This window comes from Mauremys reevesii, linkage group 4 (assembly GCF_016161935.1).
Source record: "Mauremys reevesii isolate NIE-2019 linkage group 4, ASM1616193v1, whole genome shotgun sequence".
NCBI classification, from domain to species: domain Eukaryota; kingdom Metazoa; phylum Chordata; order Testudines; family Geoemydidae; genus Mauremys; species Mauremys reevesii.
Genome location: NC_052626.1, coordinates 130756096 through 130762409, shown reverse-complemented (window position 1 = coordinate 130762409; position 6314 = coordinate 130756096). Strand labels below are relative to the sequence as shown.

The following is a 6314-nucleotide window of genomic DNA, read 5'->3' as shown; positions in this document are numbered from 1 at the left end:
GGAAGCATCACTGCGGAATTGGCCAATCCACCTGTGACAGGGTTGGGGGCTGGTTTTACAAGGGGCTATCTCATTGCGAGTTGGTGGATCTTAGGACCTGGGTTTGAAGGGCCAGAGATGCCTTCGGGAAGCCATTCTGCTTCTAGGTCTTGTGGTATTTCTGTATTTTCCTCCCCTTCACCCACCCTCACCCTCCTTTCTTTCTGGCTAAAGATGAGCCCCTTTAGCTGCCGAATAAATCCGCTCCGGCTGTTCCTTCCCTGCCTGAAGTCATAATCCTCCGTTGGTGACATCACTGGGGGTTGTTGTGGAAACGGTTGCAATGAGATCACAAACAGGGGATTACATTTTCAGGTGGGGAATAGGCAGCAAAGCCGGACTGGCTTTGAAGAAACAAGAGTAGCTCTTTGCCTGTAAATCTCCGTGGGTAATAAAGAGAGAGTGAGAGATGAGAAAATATCTGATCTCCGTCCAGAATTGCTTCCAAAAAGGAGGAGTCCGGTTGATTCTCCAGGTGAGTCCATGGCTCCAATGGAGTTACGCTGCAGAGGCATTTGGCCCAGTGTTTTACCATATGTGGCTTTTTAAGGCATTAGGATTCTGCTAGCGAACATGAAGTCCTTGTAGAGAGCTTAATTACAGCCAGGATTATTGAAGAGATAGGAATAACAAGCAGAGTCCCAGTAGCAACTTGCCACCAGCCAGTGACACCAGCAGATCTGGAGACGAAAGGATTATGACTCATCAGGCAAAGGGTTGTGAAGGAGCATGCTGCAGTAGAATTGGCGCTGACAGAAAATGAGGCCCAGATACAGGGGCCAGGAAAGGCAGCTAGGGCTGCTAGCCCACTGGAACAGCAGCTCCTGTGAACCTCTCTGGAGCAGAAACGGATGACGCCAGAGATGGACGAGGCAAGCTCAGCATCCCTCTGAGACTGCTTCTGGTGCTACGTCTGGTGGAGACTTAGAGAGCAGGGAACTTTGCGCTGGTGCAGGTGCCAGCTTGACACCCCTGGAGAGTATAGTAGGGTGACCAGATGTCCTGATTTTATAGGGACAGTCCCAATATTTGGGGCTTTTTTTATATATAAGCTCCTATTATCCCCCCACCCCCATCCCGATTTTTCACACTTGATATCTGGTCACCCTAGAGTATAGGCATTTATCTGTCCCATGCACTGCTACAGGCTGGGGACCGACTGGCTAAGCAGCAGTTCTACAGAAAAGGACCTTGGGATTACAGTGGATGAGAAGCTGGATATGAGTCAGCAGTGTGCCCTTGTTGCCAAGAAGGCCAATGGCATATTGGGCTGTATTAGTAGGACCATTGCCAGCAGATAGAGGGAAGTGATTATTCCCCTCTAGTCGGCACTGGTGAGGCCATACCTGGAGTATTGTGTCCAGTTTTGGTCCCCCCACTACAGAAGGGATGTGGACAAATTGGAGAGAATCCAGCGGAGGGCAACGGAAATTATTAGGGGGCTAGGTCACATGATTTACGACGAGAGGCTGAGGTAACTGGGCTTATTTAGTCTGCAGAAGAGAAGAATGAGGGGGGATTTGATAGCAGCCTTCAACTACCTGAAAGGGGGGATCCAAAGAAGATGGAGCTCTGCTGTTCTCAGTGGTGTGAGATGACAGAACAAGGAGCAATGGTCTCCAGTTGCAGTGTGGGAGGTCTAGGTTGGATATTAGGAAACACTATTTCACTAGGAGGGTGGTGAAGCACTGGAATGGGTTACCTAGGCAGGTGGTGGAATCTCCATCCTTAGAGGTTTTTAAGGCCCGGCTTCACAAAGCCTTGGCTGGGATGATTTAGTTGGTGTTGGTCCTGCTGTGAGCAGGGGATTGGACTAGGTCACCTCCTGAGGTCTCTTCCAACCCTAATCTTCTATGATTTTATGAGAGCCATACAGCATGGCTGGTGGCAGGGCAAGCTTCCAATGGCCCTGCCAGTGCACCTCAACTTTGACCTGGAGACATCTCCCCTGGGTAGGTGGGATATTGTGTATATAGCACCTTCAGTCTTTGGCCCCTTTGCTGAGGCTGCCATCACGGAGGCCATCACGGAGGAATTGTTTAGACCTAGATCAGAGCTCTCTGGCTTGGGTCTGTTTCTTACTGCAGCGCAAGCAGGCCTAGGGATGCCACCTCTGTGGTACAAAAAAAGAGGATACCCAGGATGATCACAAGCCCCTAAAACTGGATGGCTGGCAATGTGTCCTGAGCACCCTGATGGGTTTCCCAGGATAGCTACCTCCAAAAAGGGATGGTCCTGAGAAAACCTGTCTGTCTAGCAACCCTCTGCAGGCCACAAGGAAAAACCATGTGGCAGAGTCCCCTTCTCAGGCCGACAAGCTCATCAGTTCTGAGGTGCTGGACGATTCAGTTTCCTCGGAGCCTGGATTTACATCAGTGGAGATGTGAAGAGACTTGCCTCCTGGTGCATGCTCTGGATTCCCTCCCGCAGCAGGAGGGTGACTTTGAATGAGCTCATCCACCCCCCATGACGTCAAACCAGACCCTGATTTTCAGTGCTGAGGAAAGCAGCAGATACAAAAACAGCCAATGCTGCATGGGGGCTCAGTGACAGTTATGGGCCTATTCTGGCACCCACAGTCAGGTTCAGCAGCCCAAAGGAGCCCCAACTGCTGCCCTGAGACTAGTTAACCATTGCTCTGCTCGCTGTCCACCAATCACTGCTGTACCTTCCATTGTCACAGGCCTGACGCCTTCTGAAACAGAGCAGCTGCCTTCAAGCAATGTCTCTGGAAAGTTTGCCAGCAGCTAAGCAGTTAATGCTGCTCTCTTATGGAGATGCCTATGTATATTTCAGAGGGTACTAAGGAGAGGGAGCAACATGCAAACCAAGGAAGGCTCAGGCTTAACAGTGCAGTTCAGAAGACGTCAAGGCAGAGAACAAGGATGACCTGGTGAAAAAGGCAGGGTGGCTCTAGACATTTCACCGCCCCAAGCACGGCGGCTCTGCCGGTCGCCGGTACCGCGGCTCCGGTGGACCTCCCGCAGGCATGCCTGCAGACGGTCCGCTGGTCCCGCGGCTCTGGATGGGAAAACCGAGGCACGGATTGATTAAGGGACTTGCCTAAAATCACACAATGAGTCAGTGGCAGAGCTGAGGGGCCGGGGAAGGGAGGGGTCCTGATTCCCAGGCCAGTCACCGGAGCCGCGGGACCAGCGGACCCTCCGCAGGCATGCCGCCCTCCCGGCGACTGGCAGAGTGCCCCCCGCGGCATGGAGCCACCCCTGGAAAAAGGCACTGGCCTGGGAATCAGGACCCCTCCCTTCCCCGGCCCCTCAGCTCTGCCACTGACTCATTGTGTGATTTTAGGCAAGTCCCTTAATCAATCCGTGCCTCGGTTTTCCCATCCACGAAATGAGGATGACGATAATACTACTGACAGGGAGGGTAAATTAATTGCTATTTGACTGATTAGCACCTGGAGCTCCTCAGGTGGAAGAGGCTGTATAATTGCAGAGTGTTAACATTAAAAATGTCCTGATCCCGCTTAATCTATCAGCTCCTGTGTGTGACTTTTGGGGCTGAGTCTAGTGACAATTAGAAAAGGGCCCTGCAGTGCCAAAACCATCAGACCTCAGCCAACCTTGCTCTGCCTTGCTTCATGCATGATGAGCAGAGCTGAGTGCTAAACACAGACTGGGGAAACCTTAGAGCTGGTGATGCTGAGCTCAGGTACTACGGTGATGGTGATGGGTGCAGTAAAAGAGAGACACATAGCCAGATTGCCGGTGGCGAAAACAGGCACCGCTCTGTTGGATTCAGTGGAGCTACGCCAGCTGAGGATCTGGCCCAGGATTATAGTTGATGATAGGCAGAAAGAACCCAGCTGGATTTTCGGAGCCTGGGCTGGGGCTTACCGCACTGGCCTCTGGAGAAATCACTTGTTGGCTTGTCAGTTAAGCAAAATGGCTCTGGAATTATTGAGAGAGAATGAACAGAGGACCCCTTGATGCCATCTTTACCGTCACTTTTCTGACTGCAGAAGCACACACCAGAAAATCCAGACACTGGACTTCAGCTTGGAGTCTTGGAAAATGGGAACTTGGTTCTTCTGCTCACGGGCAAGCTGAGATCCTTAGATCCAGGATCCTCGACTCCTGGGGAAACAAGGTCTCAAAATTCGTTGTATATAGATTATGGTAGCACCTAGAGGCTCCTACTGAGATTGGGGCCCCATTGTGCTGGGTGCTGTACAAGTGTAGCAGAGACAACCATTGAGATCCCAGTACATTCATCCCCCTAGCAAGCTGGGTCACTGGCCCCAGTATCCTTGGCCCATAGGAAAGCCGGAATTCCAAGAATCTTGGACTCAAATTTGCACTGGAAAGATGGGTCTTGGGGTTGCAGGATCTCTGACCTACCAACTCTTGGGAAATTGGGGGCTTTGGACATAGCATCCAGTGGATTCTTTGGCCTAAGCTCCATGGGGGAGGGTGTCTGTCTATCCCACAGTCCGAACTCAAATTCTTTCCTTCTTTTCCCCAACATTCCAGAGCCAGTTTAATCAGCCTGTAGTTTTCATTTCATGCCTTTCTCCTTTTTGAGGGGGCAGTGAAATTTATACAATATTTAAGCAGCATAGCGGAGTCCTGGAAGATATTATTAATGTAAAAGGGACAGGCTGGAAATGCACTTGAACCTGGTTACAATTAGAGGGTGATTTTTCTAAAGGTCAATGAATTCAGATAATATCCACAGGGGGGAAAAGAAATTTAATACCTTTTTAGTGAATTAATTAATTATAATATTATATCGGCTTGGGGTTCTTTTCCAGAGTGATTAAGGGAACGATCTGTCTTCCGAGAGGCTGGGGGAACGGCAGCGAGCGAACGGAAGACTGACAGAGGGAGCGAGCGAGAGCAGGAGGGAGAGGGAGTTTAATGCAAGAATAATGGAGTCTTTTCTTTCCTTTCAAAACTTACTGTATTTCAAGGCCGCACATTCCGGCCTTGCTGGGCTCAGACCCTTTCATTATGGTCTCACCCAAGCCATAGACAGTAGAGGCCATCCTTATTTTTATCTTTTAGGAAGTGAATTTGGAGGGTTTATATATATAATAAAAATATGGGTATGTATCTGGAAGTGGTAGAGAAAGCAGCAGCGAGGGAAAGGCATGCTGGAAGCAGGGGGCATGCATGTGTCCCGTCCCACCCCACACAGCTCAGTCCTGCCCTTGCAAGATCCCATCACTGACGTCCTGTCCCCCGCATCTCAATCCTAACCTGCTGCACCCCTAATCTATTCCATTCCTGCCCCAGCTCTATCCATGCTCCTCAATCCTGACCTGCAGCCCCCTCCCACGGCTGTCCCACTTCTGGCTCCCTACCAGCTCCAGGTCTACCAATGCACCTGTAATCTTGACCTATGCCCTGGCAGCTCTGTCCTGACCTCCATCAGACCGGTTATTCCAGCACCACTCCCCTCGCCCCCACCTCCAGCTCTGCCACAGCGTCTCCGTTGTGATCAGCAACATGCGTAGTCCAGCTCCCCGCCCCCGTTACAGCGCAGGGATCTGTACTGCGAACTCCCGACGCTGCCCTTGCCAGTGACCTCGAGGTGCAGCGTAGACATGGATGCTCCACCGAAGCCGCGGGACCAGCGGACCCTCCGCAGGGACGCCTGCAGGAGGTCCACCGGAGCCTCCTGCCGCCCTCCCGGCGACTGGCAGAGTGCCCTCCGCGGCGTGCCGCCCCAAGCACACGCTTGGCATGCTGGGGCCTGGAGCCACCCCTGGGTGTGAGGCTCCCTGTTAGGCTGGTCTCTGGGGGGCCTCCAGATAAACTCTCCTCAGCCTTGGGTGCATCTTCAAGCACCCCTGCTCCGCAATAGGTAACGTGGCTCACTGGACATAGACCTGGGACTCCGGGATTCTTGGTGCTGCCACTGGCATGCTGTGAGACCTTGGGGGAGTTTCTGCCCTTCTCCGTGCCTCAGTTTCCCCCATCTGTAAATCGGAGTTAATGAAACTTACCCTGTCAAAGTGGTTTAAGACTTGTCTAAACACCTTTTCTAATATCATCCCTCCTTCCGCCCAGCATGTTTTGTGAGGGGGCAGCATGGTCCACAGAACGCAGGACTCCTGGGTTCTGTCCTGCACTGTGTGACCTTGGGCAAGGCATTGCCCCTTTGTGCTTCAGTTTCCCCTTCTGTCAAGCAGGGACAATGGTACTCGCAGTAGAGAAGCATTTTGAATCCGCACTTACACACCCGAAAGATTTTTACTCTTTCTAGCCAGCTCTAACTCCAATTGGCCCCTGGGAACCCAGCAATAGCTT

General features: G+C 51.9%; 1 long non-coding RNA gene across 1 annotated transcript; it reads left to right on the top strand.

Moving 5' to 3' along the window:
- The first annotated feature begins 351 nt into the window (after positions 1-351).
- LOC120404607 lies at positions 352-5121 on the top strand. The gene is made up of 2 exons (XR_005598060.1): positions 352-514; positions 4814-5121. It is a non-coding gene; the product is annotated as an uncharacterized LOC120404607 (long non-coding RNA).
- The last annotated feature ends 1193 nt before the right edge of the window (positions 5122-6314 follow it).